Source organism: Mustela nivalis (assembly GCF_964662115.1).
Source record: "Mustela nivalis genome assembly, chromosome: 7".
Taxonomy (NCBI): domain Eukaryota; kingdom Metazoa; phylum Chordata; class Mammalia; order Carnivora; family Mustelidae; genus Mustela; species Mustela nivalis.
The window spans coordinates 60,418,596-60,434,310 of NC_139026.1; the positions used below are offsets into that span (position 1 = coordinate 60,418,596).

General features: G+C 40.3%; 1 long non-coding RNA gene across 1 annotated transcript in view; it reads right to left on the reverse strand.

Moving 5' to 3' along the window:
- The window catches only part of LOC309870366, a 45,740-nt gene extending 35,002 nt beyond the window's left edge, over positions 1-10,738 (reverse strand). Inside the window, exon 1 of the long non-coding RNA XR_014314538.1 lies at positions 10,677-10,738. This is a non-coding gene — a long non-coding RNA (uncharacterized lncRNA). The remainder of the gene's footprint in view (positions 1-10,676) is intronic.
- Between the last annotated feature and the right edge of the window lie 4,977 nt (positions 10,739-15,715).

Below are 15,715 nucleotides of genomic sequence, written 5' to 3' on the forward strand. Positions count from 1 at the left end.
ATCTTGATCCAAATGAAGGGGCAATCTCAGTAGGGTTGCAAAAATAAATCTCTCACTCTCAGCCTCTGCTCTTCTTGTAATCTGCCTTTATACAAGACCTTTTTCTCTGGGCTGGGATATAATTAAAGCTTATCAAATTATCCCACCCATTTCCCTATCACAGTTGCTCTCTATTTTGTGTTTCTTGCTATTTGCCTTTAAATTTTTCTCAAGAATTACTTTTGAATAATTCTTGAAGAGATTTATATTCTTCCCAACCAAAGTATTATTTCTGGCTGTAGACAGCATTTCCCTTCATATGCATGACTACTGTAATCGATAGAGTCTGCTTTCCTCATTTATTCATTCATTCGATCATATTTGTTAAATAAGTTATTTCATAAATGTGTGGTGAGTGAGAGGGAATCTCTTCCCTTAGAGCCGGAACCGACATGAATTCTAGGTCCACCAGAGAGGACTGACATCCGAGGAAACAAAAAAATTGTGGAAACATACTTCTGCAAAATGCCTTATCATAACACATCTGTCCCACATAGCTGATGGAGGTGTCTGACATATATGATTCTGGAGACTCATGTTCTATCTACATGGCTTGGATTTTGAGTCATCTGAAACTTACACTCTGAGGTTGAACTCCATGCAATTCAATTAATCTACAAAATGCTATAAACATTTATACATCCATCTAAATGTATTTGTAATTGAATCCTGAGGTCTGATTTTCCTGGCAATTTTTTTGTCATTTGTTTCTAAACCACCAATATATGTTCTTATTATTATATATTCTTATATTCTCATATATATATTCTTATTCCAAAAATAAGAATAATTATTCAAAGCTGTCTGTGTAATCATTCGAAAACAAAAGTGAGAAGAATTTCTGTTGTCTGTTACCAGTGTGTATACAGTTGCTGATTGTCCACCAGAGCACAATTTTTTTGTACAACTATCCTCAATCTCTGTTGTTTGCTGAATGCCATATGTTTTGAGCGTCATAGTTCTTGCCTGTTATTATTTTTTTTTAATATTTTATTTATTTATTTATTTGACAGAGAAAGAGAGCACAAGCAGGGGGAGCAGCAGAGGGAGAGGGAGAAACAAGCTCTCTGCTGAGCAGGGAGCCCCATATGAGGCTTGTTCCCAAGACCATGGGATCATGACCTGAGCTAAAGGCAGACTCTTAACCAACTGAGCCCCCAGCACCTCTTGCCTGTTGTGCTCAAGCAGATCAGTTTTTCTCTGTCTTTATCAGCGTTTAAGATGTCTTCCAAGTTAGCATCTGTCAATCTGACATGTTATTTGAACACTTAAAATTCACTGGAAATTTGAAGGGAAAAATTATTGTGTCCCTAATCCTAACTAGAGCATATGTTCTAGCCTGTGTGGAACAATTTATCCAAAAGGCTGAAAAATATTTTTCAAAGACACAACTGTCCTCAAGGGCAGAAATCAATACCTTTGCATCTAGATATAATGCTAAAAGTTAAAACTCTGGGACTTGAGCTAGAAGCTAGACACTTTACTAATACATCAGAACAAAAATTTATCTTTGAAGTCCATGAAATGCACTCATATTTTCATAACTTTAAAAATTTTTATAAATATTTACATTTATTTTTATTTCCATGTAACCTAAGAACAAAAATACAATATATTTTATGTGTATGGTCAAATGCTGAGTTTTAAAAAACTAGACACACTAACATGTTGATAGTAGTTATCTCAGAGATTAAGGTCATTGGTGACTTTTATTTTCCACTTCATACATTTTGTGTCTTTTAAATTTTCTGTATAAACACATATTACTTTTTCTTAGATTTTATTTATTTAATTTAGATAGCATGAGTGAGTGAGAGAGAGAAAGCATGAGCAAGAGGAAGTAGGAGAAGGAGAGGGAGATGCAGGCTCTCCACTGAGCAAGGAACCTAACTTGGGGTTTAATCCCAGGACCCTGAGACCATGACCTGAGCCCAAGGTAGACACTTAACCGACTGAGCCAACCTGGTGCCCTGAACACATATCGCTTTGAAAATATGTTTTAGATCATTTCAATAAACAGACATATATCTTTCTATTTAAAGGGACTAAATTAATTTCATATTTTTAATGTCCCCACTTACATACCATCAGGAATTTTAGGAAAATTTTCCTGGCAATGGTCAGCAGACCAATATTTCACTTAAGTCAGTAATTTCATTGGAATTATCAATATAAGCTAGAAAGAATTACAGTAAATGTTGAAACAGATCATAAGAATTATTTATTAATACAGTAATCATTGTGGCCATACCATAATACATTAAAACCTAAATATCTTACAGAAATAAGGAGGCAACTTTTTTGTATATCTAAGATATTTATTACTTATAATAAATTATGTAAGTGCTCTTAACCTGCACTGTTAAAGTAGATGTGAATCACCTGTATCCTGAAAAATATATATAATAATTATTATTATTTTAGTAAATGGTGTGAATTTTACAGAAGTGCAATGAATACTTGGAAAACTGGTGATCTATAAAATTTAGACTTCATTTGCTATATTGCTAGGTGATTTATATTTGCATAGTATTTTAATGTATTTGGCAAGATCTATGCTGTTACAGTAAAATTATTCCAATAGCCGCTGAACTAAAAACCTCAAATAATACAGCACAATCTTGACAGGAAGAAAAGAAAGAGCAATATAATTAGTCAACAGGTTTTTAGTGTGTGCTTTATGCCCAGCTGAAGCCTGTTCAAGTGAAAAAAGTATCAGAAAAAAGTATATAGATGCCTGTCTTAAGGAAGCTTATAGTACACTGAAGAGATACAACAAAACTCATATAAAAAAGGGGGAGGGGACAGTAAGACATGAAATTTTGTGATGTTGATTATAGGAACAGTAGGTATGCAGAGAAAAGAGGTGGGCTGGGAGAGGGGTGTCTGAATAAACTGTAATAACAGGCTTTCAGAAGGAGAGAGAATTCAAAAACATCCAAGCAGGGTAGACATGGTCTGCTTATACAACAAGGAAAAATGTGATTTCAGACGATGAAATTGATTGAATAAAGAAAATAAGGCTGTTAACTTAAATGTAGTGGGGGAAATGGTAAGCACAAGGAGAGGAATGAGAACACGTGATGGGCAGAAGCATTGGAGGGAAGTGCAATACAGGGAAGGGGAGAGAGAGGGAATGACAAACCATGTCTTCACTCTGCCAAGCACATGCGACCAGATGCTCTGAGTCCATCCAATCTCCAGATAAAGCTCCCCGGAGTCCCTTAGAGGAGTTAGTCACCAATTTAGAATATCAAACAGCAGCTTCATATGGAATGAACATGGACTAATGGCTTGGACTTTGCATTAACACCAGTCCTCATGTCAAGACACTCCTCCAAAGTATTGTTTCAAATTTGGTTCCTCTGGGAGTCTAGTTTATTCCTCACCTCTCCTGATCCTTTCTGGGCTCTCAGTCATGGATCCTAGGCTCACTGAGAAGCCCAACCCTTTGGCTCTATCCTTGCTGTGAGGATTGAAGCTGATCTTTCTCATAGTTATACCTTACAAAAGGCCAGATAATTTATAATCTGAAAATCTATGAATAGATAATGTGATGCATCAACGCTATATTTTTTTCAACTAGTTGGAGGAAGTTTGGTGTTAGGGGCTTATGCAAATTTACTGAGTTAAAACTGTGTAATTTATGAGAGGAAACTTGAATCTAATCTTTTCTGTTCGGGAGTTTGAAAAGAATGAAGGGAAAATCATTGGAATGAATATGGATTTGTTTTGTACAACAGAAAATCATATGTGGAAATGATCTACAGGGCATTCAATTCAGCTTCCTGCCAATGCGGAATTGCTTCCTACCATAAAAGCTCAGAGGTTGAGTTCAAGCTATTTGAAAATATGATTCAGCTGCTACCAAACATCAAGGGGAGCATATGAATCCTGAGCAATATATTTCAATATAAACTGGTGACCTGGCTCTACTTAACAATACTGTATGGTATATTTGGAAGTTCCAACAAAAGTAGATCTTAAAAGTTCTCATCACAAGTAAGAAAACAATTTTTCTTACTAAGTGACGTAATGGATGTTAACTAAACTTGTTGTCATGATTGTTTCACAAAATACACATTTATTGAACCTCTTGTTGTATACCCTCAAGTTATGCAATGTTATTATGTCAATTATACCTCCATAAAAATGGAAAAATAAATTTAAAATATGAGCTGGTAAACTTCTGTAAATTATACTACCTATCCACATCTAAACATATTTTTTGCTTGCAATTGGCCTTAGGCTAGTAAAAACTTGGACTATAGAGAAATAGAAATAGAGATACAGATAGAGAGAGATAGAGAGATAGATAGAGATAGAGATAGAGATCCCTGCCTTACTTTGGCTCATTGAATCTGTAATTTAGCATGTACCCCATACCTGGGAGAATACACTAAAAAGACAAAGTCTACTATTGCCCATGTTAGCCTTTGTCCAATAAATTCAGATAAACCCATTTTATCCCACACTGTATACTTTGGCTGCCACATCAAAGTAAGCTACAGACGATTAAGTTTGTTTTAAGCAATTTCCTTGCATTTTCTCTAGTTTCTATAAAGGTTGCCCTAGCTAATACCACAACCTATTATTTAATCCCCATATAAAATCTAAATGAATGAATGAATGAATAAACTTAAATCTAGCCAAAAACTCAAATCTTGTGGCGTCAATGGCCAGCCTAAAATATTCATCTTTCTATGGATTCCAATGACTTTTTAAAATAACCAAACCTACAACATGGCCTACAAGGCCCTATCAAGTCTGGCCCCGGCTACCCATTCAGTCTCATCATACACCATTTGCTAACTTCTGTGCTGCAGCTTATTATACAAGCCTTCTTTTACCAGTGTGTCATGCTTCCTCCAGCCTTCTCACAAATGCTACTTACCCTGCAGAAGCTCTTGGCTCCCAACACCTTCCCATCATCCTCTTGGCCAACTATAACTCAACTTTCAGCTCTCACTCAAATGTCACTTCCTCAAGAATGCCTTTCTGAAGCCCCAAATAGATCAGTTCTCCCTCATATATGCCTTTATATATCCTTGTAATTTTTATTCACAGCAACCATCACTGATTATAATTAGTAATATCCCTCCAGCAAGCCATCAATAACCATTTCATGGGGGGAGGAGTCAAGATAGTGGAGAAGTAACAGGCTGAGATGACATCAGGTAACAGGAGATCAGCTAGATAGCTTATCAAACCATTCCAAACACCTACAAATCCAACAAGAGATCAAAGAGAAGAAGAGCAGCAATTCTAGAAACAGAAAATCGACCACTTTCTGAAAAATAGGACCGGTGGAGAAGTGAATCCAAAGTGACAAGAAGATAGACAACGGGGGAAGGGGCTGGCTCCACGCAAGCAGCAGAGCAAAGGAGCACAAAATCAGGACTTTTAAAAGTCTGCTCCACTGAGGAGACATTGCTCCAGAGGCCAAGCCGGGGTGAAGCCCACACAGGGACAGCATGGCCTCAGGTCCCGTGGGGTCACAGAAACATTGGGGCTGAGTGTAGCAGAGCTCACAGGTATTATTGCCGGGAAGCTGGCTACAGAGATGGAGCCAAAGAGTGAGCTCTCAACTCAGGATTACCTTAAATCATGATCCGTGGCACAGGCCACTGCTCTATGAGCAGGGACCCCCACAAGATCTGGGGAGACCCCCCGGAAGAGCTCAGGGATCTGCAGGATTTGAAGACACCAGGCGGGGCTGTGTGCCAGAGACAGAGAAGCTTGGTCACAGGCTGGGTAAGCTTGGAGCGCAGCCAGAAACTAGGAAGATGTGAGTGATTGAGCGCTTTTCTCCAAGGGCACATTGAGGATTGGGACCCCGAGCTCTCGGCTCCTCTGGGCCAGAGATTGGGAGGCCACCATTTTCATTCCTGTCCTCCAGAACCCTACAGAAAGCATTCAGGGAACAAAAGCTCCTGAAAGTGAACCCCAGTGGATTACTTAGCCTGGCCCCTGGTAAGGGCGGTGCAATTCCCCCTCCGGCAAAGACACCTGAGAATCACTATAACAGGCCCCTCCCCCAGAAGATCAACAAGAAATCCAGCCAAGACCAAGTTCACTTACCAAGGAGAACAGCGGAATTCCAGAGAAGGAGCAAGCAAAGCGTGGAATTCATGGCTTTCTCCCCAGGATTCTTTAGTCTCACAAAGTTAATTAATTTTTTTTAATTTTATTTTTTTCTTCTGCTAATATTTTTTCACTTTTACCCTTTCCTCTTTTAACATTTTTAAACTAGTTTATCTTAACAATAACTTTCATTTAAAAAAATCTTTTTTGAACGTTCATTATTATTGTCATATTTTATCCTTCATTGTACCTAACTTTATTTTTTGTATACACATAGGGTTTTTTCTTCTAAAAAAATTTGGGATACAATTTCTAATAGATCAAAATACACCCAAAATCTAGCACAGGGCTTTTTTCTAGTCTCCAGCCTGAGCAAATTCTCTCCACTTTCTTTTTCTTTGTTCTCCCACTAACCATTTTATGAAGTTGAATGGATAGCCTGCTTTGTGCCTGAGCAAAACCTGAAAGGTTTGTGTTTAACCCAAATGGGGCAACCACATCAGTGTGGAAAATGCTATCTTGCCTTTTGCTCTTGGGACAATCAAATGACTAAACAAAAACAAAAAAACAAAAAACAAAAAAAAAAGAGGGAGAGAGAGAGAGAGTGAATAGTGAATAAAGTTGTTTGTTATGTATGGGTCATTTAAGAAATATGAAGCTGTGGAAAATTGGGCAAATGCCAGTCCCCAGACCACTTGTGGCAAAGAGACATTGTCTACCCCACTCAATCTCTTCTTTTCATTATATCTATACTTGCTCAAAAAGAAAAGGATCTTTAGAAGACCAAAGAAAGATAGAGATACCATAAATTGTAAACTAAAAAGTGACTTGGTGGATATTAGTCAGATAAAGATAATTATTTTGTTATCTTTTAGATGCTCCATTCCAAAACATCTAAAATTGCTAATCTACTCCTAAAGAGGACTATGTCAGTCAGTATGGGCTAGGTCATGCTTAGTAAAAATCAACCTCAAAATCACAGTGGCTAAACACAGAACACATATATTTCTCATGTCCCCCTAGATGTGCAATGTGAACCAACACAGGAATTAATCCCACTATGGTTACTCAAGGACTGAGGCTAAAGGGAGGTCTATCTTAACCATCCCCCTACCCTGGACTTCATGAGTTTGTGGTCAACCAATGTAAAATTGTCTTCTTCCTTTTTTTTTTTTTTAATATTTTATTTAGTTCTTTGTCAGAGAGAGAGAGAGCGTGCACACAAGCACGGGGAGCAACAGAAAGAGGGGGAAGCAGGCTCCCCACTGACCAGAGAGCCCAACATAGGGCTCCATTTCAGGACCTGGGATCACGACCTAAGCTGAAGCAGACACTTAACTGACTAAGCCACTGACATGCCGGTGTCTTGGAGAACAGGGAGAAAAAGACCCATGACTTGAGGATGGAGTCAAGAGAAGTGCAAGGGGGGCGCCTGGTTGGCTCAGTGGGTTAAGCTTCTGCCTTTGGCTCGGGTCATGATCCCAGGGGCCTGGGGTCGAGTCCCGTATTGGGCTCTCTGCTCAGCAGGGAGCCTGCTTCTCCTCATTTCTCTCTCTGTCTGTCTCTCTGCCTATTTGAGATCTCTCTCTCTGTCAAATAAATAAATAAACCTTTAAAAAAAAAAAAAAAAAAAGAGAAGTGCAAGGATAACAGAAGGTGTTCTGTCCCAAAAACAGCCCCACTCTGTAGCAGTAACTTGAGAGGGTAGCTCAAGCCACTGCTATGAAGTCCCGCAGGAACAGAGTCCTAGTTAAAAGTAATGATTTCCATGTCCTCACGTCTGAAACTAAAGCAGCACAGGTGCTAGACTTGGAAGGATCATGACAATAGGCATCACAAAGGTTATCAGTACGATAGAAGCTACCTCGATATTTTGGTGCAGCTTAAGAGACCTCGGAATTTCGTACAATCTGGTGGAGCAGAGAGCAGATGATGCAAGATTAAATTTGCGGCCAGCCCCACCAAGATGCTAGCTCAGAGGCAGATTTCAGCTGAATTTAGGGAGAAAAAAACTGTGTCATTTTGTATATACGAGATTTTATAGTTAAAAATCTGTGCTCATCAGCAAAAGGAAAACTTATGGACCTGGACTAGACTTATGAAGACCATTAAGGAAAAGAGAGTTCATTTTATTTATCACTATACATTCTTGTCTGACTTGAGATAAAAGGGGGGATGGGGGGGAAACAGAAGTCAACAGAGAGATCCCGCAGATATGATGGTGTGAGCTCTGATCTTAGGATAAAGGCCTAATGTAATACTTGATGCATGAAGGGAATCTACCCCCAAAAGCTGCCAGGGGCTGTATCCAAAGAGCCAGAGAATCCAGAGAACGAAGGAGTGCCGTCTCTAAGAGAAGAAAGAGAAGTAAAAAACACTTGAACATAACAGGATACCCCTTAGGCTGGACCTTGAAATCAATCACCTACCATGTTCTCTCTAAATGTTTAACACTGAGGTTGCTTTTTTTAATAAAGATTTCATTTTGCCTATGGGCTAGCCATCTCTAAAATTCTTAGCAACTACCAAATGCTAAATATTAGTCCTCAGAATCAGGGCTTAATGTTGTTCTTATTTAATCTCTGTGGTCACAATCCCATCCAACTGAAATAATGTGACATAATCCAACTACTTTGACTTGGTTGAAGATTTGAAGATGAGAAACAGATGGTGCAGAGGGGAAAAGCACTTGAAATTTAGAGACAAAGAAGTGCCTGATTTCTGCGTTATCAATCTGTGGAGCTTTTCATTAGAAGTTTTTTGAGGGCTTTCATCACTAATTAATACACAGTGATATGTCAGAAAAGCAAATTTAACACTGCGAAAACTAATAGATACACATACCAAAAGCTATTTAACACTGACTTCATCTCATTTGAGCACCACTGTTTCAGTGTTTTGTTCAATGAAAACTGACACTTGGTATATTAGATCAATTATCAGATAGAAAACAGAGTGCAAAATAATTACAATCAAGCTCTCACAGTCAGGCCCTTCCAACTTCCTCCTTCCCCCAAACAAATCATTTCCTCTAGCACTATTCTCTGAGCCTCTCGCAAATTCCTACTGCCTCCAGCCTCCCGGCTCCCCCACCTTGCCATGCCTTCGCTCCTGCAATTTCTGCTGAAATTGTCCCTCTTCACTTTTAATTGTTTTGAGGACAGAAACCCACATTGGATTGTCCTTGAGTCCCCTAGAGGCCCTCGCACAGCAGCTTCACGTAAAAAGGAGTACAATAAAAGCTTCCTCAATTAAACTGAAGTTTGATTATTGATTTCAGTCATTATTCTAGTGATTCTCATGTCCCAGGAAAAATGAGTATTTACCAACCTTTACTCTACTCTTTCTTAATCTGACAAAATCAAAACAAACAAAAAGGAAAAACCAGGTTTTCAAGAGAACAAAATAAAAAGAGTTAAAGCAAGTGGGCAGAGTGAAACAATAAAAAAAATGGACCATAAAAGTCAATTCCATGGAAGAGCAATCTCTTCACTATCCTCAAATGGGTGTGTTGGTCGAATGTACAGATGTCAAGGAAACATTCCTATTTAGTTAGTAGTGCGTGATAGACCTCATCAGAATTAGTCTTTATTCTTTTGAGTACTTTGTAGGGTGTTTTTTTGTTTTTTGTTTTGTTTTGTTTTTAAGCCTAGTTTCAGGAGGTTCAGCTGCTTTCTGTTGAGATGGCCCTCTTTGGGGGAGTTCACAGATCTCCAAGGCACAATAGAAAAGTGAACCAATCCAGCTTAGCGTGAAAGGAGCTGGGTAATTAGGTAACCATTCCATTTACTTGGAGGCACTCCTTAGATCTGTGAAATAATTCAATAAAAGCCCATGTTCGTGCATGAAGCTCTTATGTTAGCAGAGGTAAGTACACTGAGTATTTCACACATAATCCCCGCCATCTTAGTGTTTTCAAAAGATGTAAATGCTTTCTGCTTAAATGATAATGATGATGATAATGTCTATTAAACGCCTACTTGTGCCAGTCTCCATGATAGGCACTTACCATAAATTAATTCAACTTAATGCTCATGAATAATGACAGGTATTAATATCCTCTTTTCACAGATGAAAACACTGAAATTCAGAGAGGTTAAATAACTGAATGAGGACCACACAGTTGACTAACAGAGCTGACATTGGACCCATGACGAATTCCAGAGGTCCCACTCTTCCCTGTATGACATCCCAAGTTCACTAAATGACATACCTGCTAGTTGTCACCTGAGATGGTTAGCAGAGTTTGGAAAAAGTTGGCATAGGCCAATTTAATATTTAAAATCTTTATCCGTGGAATTTTAAATGAAGGAAAAACTGCAAGTGGGCAGGGTAGACTAAGGTTTCTATGAATAGAAAAGGAAAAGTTGAAAATGGATAACCATCACTCTGCCAGGTCCATTTGAAAAGCTGGGGAAGGAGGCGGCTTGGGCCAGAGTTGTGAGAGCCAGACACACCTGGCTAAGATAGGCCACCATTTGTGTGAAGAAGAAATCTGTGACTCATGCAAATCTCCCTCTCAGGTACCCAAGTAGGTGCAAAGAGCTGCTTACCTGGCATCGTGTTGAAAAGCTTTGCTCTGCTTTCCAGCTCTGTGTTCATTTGGGTGAAGGCTACATAGAGAAAAAAATAAAAATAAAACGGAGAATGAATGATTACCCAGCTATGTTGTGCCGGGTAAACATCCAACTGTTCAGCATTTTTAGCAGTGATTTGAAAACAAACAAAACTCTTAACATACTTTCAGATGCCCCAAGACTGAGTAAGAGAGCTAATAAAATTAAGATGATACATTGATAAAATTATCTTAATAAATCAGAATACTAAGGAAAACCCAGGAAAAGGCAACAGAGGTAGCTTGTAAAGTAGCATGTGTGTGAAGTATATGTGTATATGTGTAGCAGTCTAGGTGGGAGCAAAACTTGCAGAAATCTAACGGAGTAGAAAAGCTAGGATGAACTTTCCATGTTAAAAAGCATTGTGCAGGAGGTAGGCTGCAGTCCCTAATAAGCCACAATGTGCCAACAGACAAGGAAGGTGTTGGTGATGACGGGACATTTGGGTGTCTCAGTCAGTTAAGTGTCTGCCTTCGGCTCTGGTCATGATCCCAGGGCCCTGGGTTCATGCTTTGCTCAGCCGGGAACCTGCTTCTCCCTCGCCCTCTGCCTGCTGCTCTGCCTACTTGGGCTCGCGCTCTCTCTCTCTCTCTCTCTCTCTCTGTGTCAAATAAATAAAATCTTTAAAAAAAAAAAAAAAAGGGTGCTGGTAATAGACACCACTATTCAAGATCAAGTCTATCCAGAGGAGAGTGAGCAGTATAATGAAAACTTTTAAAACCTGGGCACGTAAGGAACAGCTAGAGGAACAGAGGAAAATGAGCCTGAAGAGGAAACTTTACAAGTGAATTTGCTAGACCTCTTCCTTGTGTAATAGAAAGTACATGGCCTGGAGACCAGAGCAGAGGGAGCACAGGGCCAATCAGGGCAGCCACTCAACCAACCTCTGTCAAACTCAGCATCCTCAGGCCCTGTGGTTGGCTTACTCTTAAATTATTGACACTCAATACAGTATGTACTGAAAATAAAGAATAAAAAGCAAGACATAAGAGAGCTAACAGTCCTGTGCCCAAGACAGGCACGTTTCAGTCCATCAACATAGAGAGTAATGACGCTCTGGGAGTTCAGAGGACAGGTCACTCGCCTTGAAACAGGACCAGGTCTTCCTGAGACACTTGTTTTCCATGATGTATGAGTTTACCAGGGCTGCTGGAATAAAGGACCGCAAGCCAGGCAGCTTAAACGACACAGCATCTCCTGGTTTCTGGGGGATAGAAGTCCAAAATCAAAGTATCTGGAGGTAGGTTTCCTCTGAGGCCTGAGAGGGAAAATTTTCCCATGATTCTATCCTATTTTCTGGTGGTTTTCTGACAATCTGTGGTGCTCCTTGGCTCACGGATCTCTGTTTTCATCTTCACATGGTGTTCTCCCCTTTCTCTGTGTCTGTCTCTGTAGCCAAATACCCCTTTTTGGATGAGGGCACACCCTAATGGCCTCATCTTCACTTGATCATCTGCCAAGATTCTATTTCCAAATATGGTTGTACTCACAGGTGCTGGGGAGGGGACTGCAATGCCTTATGGGGGGTGGGGACAGTTCAACCTGTAACACATGGCTAACTTGAAATAAGCATGTTAGAATATCTTCTTTTCTTTTTATATATATCTAAGCAACAGCTGTGACAAAATTTATCCTCTTATATTCGCAGGAGGCCCCGATCCTCCACGATGACCCTAATCCTCACTCCATCAAGAAGCCGTCCTCTTTCTGTATTCCTGAACCACATCGCCTCCTCACCCCCAGAGGGGAGGCTCAGGAATGTTGTAAAGGTCAGGAGTGGAGTAAGAATAAATGCTTTAGGAACTCTTTGAGACTTTTTTAAAAGTCAACAATTAATTTTTTTTTTTTGGCTCCATCAAAGTGAACTCAAATCAAATAAAGAATAGTTATAAAAATATTCCTGTAATCAAGTGATTCCAGGGTAAAAATTGCCAAAACAGTCAAGTCAAAATATCATATAACAAATTGCGGGGTGTAGGAGAGTCTTGGATAGCTTATCCGGAGGGCCATGCTGAAGCTGAGTGTAGAAGGACAAATAGGAAATTAACCAGGCAAGGAAAGAAGCCTTCTTGGTGGAAGGAATAGCAAACACAAAGACACAATGTTGAGAAAGTAGGAAGCATCAGAGAATCTCAAGTGATGTGGCATGGCTGAGGCATAGGAGTAAAGGAAGTCGGGCCAAGGCCTAACTGCCAAAGGCAACAATACACCATTGGCTTTCTATTCAATCATAACTCCTTTATTACCGCAATGGAGAATGAGCACGGATTTGACACAAGGTAGGCCGTCTCATATGCACAGCTTTAAAAGATCACTTTGGCCACCCAGAGGAGGATAGACTAGACGAATGAAAGTGTGGAGATGAGAGACCAGTGGGAAGTCTTTGGGCTAACACAGGTAGACAATGCTGAAAGACAATGCTGGCTCAGACTGACTGAATCAGAATTTTCTGCTGTTTGAACTTTGAGAATCTGAAGATTCCTCCAGCCAATCCCTGTGACTAAACATTTAGGGGCTGACACCCAGGAGAAAGAGAAGACATTCCGTTGACTCAGGACCCGGTTTTAGTACTGTCTAAGAAAATACTTTGTCACAGTTAAACCACTTGAAGATAGAACCATTACCCCGGAAACTTGTCACTGAATGTATTCAAACAGGCTAATAAGCCAGTTTCGGAGAGGAAATGAAGGACTTTTACTTGTCAGAAGAATGAGAGTGCCTTTAAGGCATTCCAGGGCCAGAGAGCTCCCACTGTGCAATGAGCAGGAACCCATGCCAGGCAAGGCAGCAGGCAGGCATTCAGAAGAAATCTGCATGCCCGGGCCCTGTGTATGCACCCCTGTTGGTCCAGCAGTGGCTTCAGTCACTGTCTGCCTCTGACCTGGTTTGGATTCCAGGTTCTGGCCTTTGGATCTGTCTCTGTTTCCATGACAACGCAGTCCTGTGTAAGCCCTGCTTGGTAGCTGGCGGCTACATCTGGATTCACCCGTGCAACCTCGCCTTTGGTTTCAACTTGTCATGATGGCTGAAGCCCCGTTTCTGTCTGGTGCACCTCACGCCTGGTTTCCAGCTTCATTCAACCCTTCCTAGTTTCCATGCTACTCATGCCCACATTCAGACCCCTGCTTCTGGACCCAGCATACAGACCGCCCCCTTCTAGGCAGTTCCAACATTGGGCTACTGGACATGTTTTCCACGTAAGACGATGGAGATCCAGCGGCTTCCCAGTGGATCTAAGAAAAGGGATCTACAGCCACTAAAAGTACAGACTGTTAATTCAGACTCGAATTTAAATCTAGACAGTATGACAGTAAGCAAGTTACTTAATTTCTTCAACTTTCAGTTTCTAAACCTATTTAAAGATAATAAATGCATCTAACCTAACCCCATTAGTTATAAAGGTATAAGCAGCATAGCCAACTTCATCAACTCAGAATAAACACATGACTAGGTGTTTTTCTCATTTAGAGTCAATAACTCAAGCATTCAGGGACTCTTGTTAACATCCAGGATGTCTAATATCTCCTTCTTGACCACTAGTCCACCCCAACACCAAATAGTTCAAGAATTCTAAAGACTTACTCAGCTCAAAAAGGTCAAATCTAGGTTAGTGAGAGAGAGAGTGAGAGCGAGAGAGAGGCGGAGCTTCCAGCCAATCCACGGACCCAGTTTTGGTTGATGGATGCTTGTGGCCACAGTCTCAGTATGGCTCCATTTTCTGCACAGGACAAAAGATGTCTCAATCTTGGGCTCCCAGGTTACTCTGTTGTAGCTAATCCTTCCTCAGATCTCGCATTGGTCCTGGACACTAACCCATCTACCATATACACATCCATCCCCGAGCTTTTTTTCAAGGTCTTCAAACTTATATTAGATTCCTAGAGTTGCCGTAACAAATTACTAAAAAGCTAGCTGGCTTAAAACAGCAGAAATGTATTCTCTCAGGGTTCAGGAGGTCAGAAGTATAAAATCAATGCGCTAGCGGAGTTGATTCCTTCTGAAGTCTGTGAGAGAGAAATAGTCTGGTGCCTCCTAGCTTTTGGTGGTCCCGCAAACTTGAGCATTTCTTGGCTTATAGCCTTCTCTACCTGTATCTTCACGTATTTCCTTTATTCTGTGTATCCCTGCGAGTTCTTTTTTTATAAGGACACCAGTCACTGGGGATGCCTGGGTGGCGCAGTCGGTTAAGAGTCCAATTCATGGTTTCGGCGTAGGTCATGATCTCAGGGTGGTGAAACTGAGCTCTGGGTCAGGCTCCTGCTCAGTGGGGAGTCTGCTTGAGATTCTCCCTCTCCCTCTGCCCCTCCCTCCTGCTCTCTCGCTAAATAAATAAATAAATCTTAAAAAAGATACCAGTCATTGGCCTTAGGGCCCACGCATTAGATGAGCATGACCTCATCTCAACTAATTATACCTGCAAAGACTGTTTCCACATAAGATCTACATTTTGAGGTTCCAGAGGACAGGGTTTTGGGGGGACACTACTCAATCCACCTTTTCTTAATAACAAAACTGGAAGACCTATTTTCCTAATTTCAAATATCTGAAAGAATAGTTCTCATACTCCTTCCTTTTAGAAAGCCCATCGGACACTCTATGTGAATTTTTCTTTTGCCCTCTTTCCCAGAGCAAGGGAGAGCAAACACAGCTTCTTATAGTTCCAAATCTATCACTTAATAAGAAAAATCTACCCAAGGAGTCTTACCAGCCCTGTTCTTATGATTTAAAAGAAAGTGGCATCATTTTTAATCTCAACTCACATGTGAAGTATAAATGATGTTCGATACATAGACAACCCTCAATTATTGGTGATTATTTATTTTCCCCAAAGGTAACCAAAAGGACCCTGAGGATACAGAGTATCAGAATAAAACTTACTTTGCTGGAGGGAAAATATCTGCCCTCCTTAGTTTCTAGTAAAATTTGAATGGGACTCTCAATGCAATGGCAGCCTCCATATCTCTCATGTAACAGCT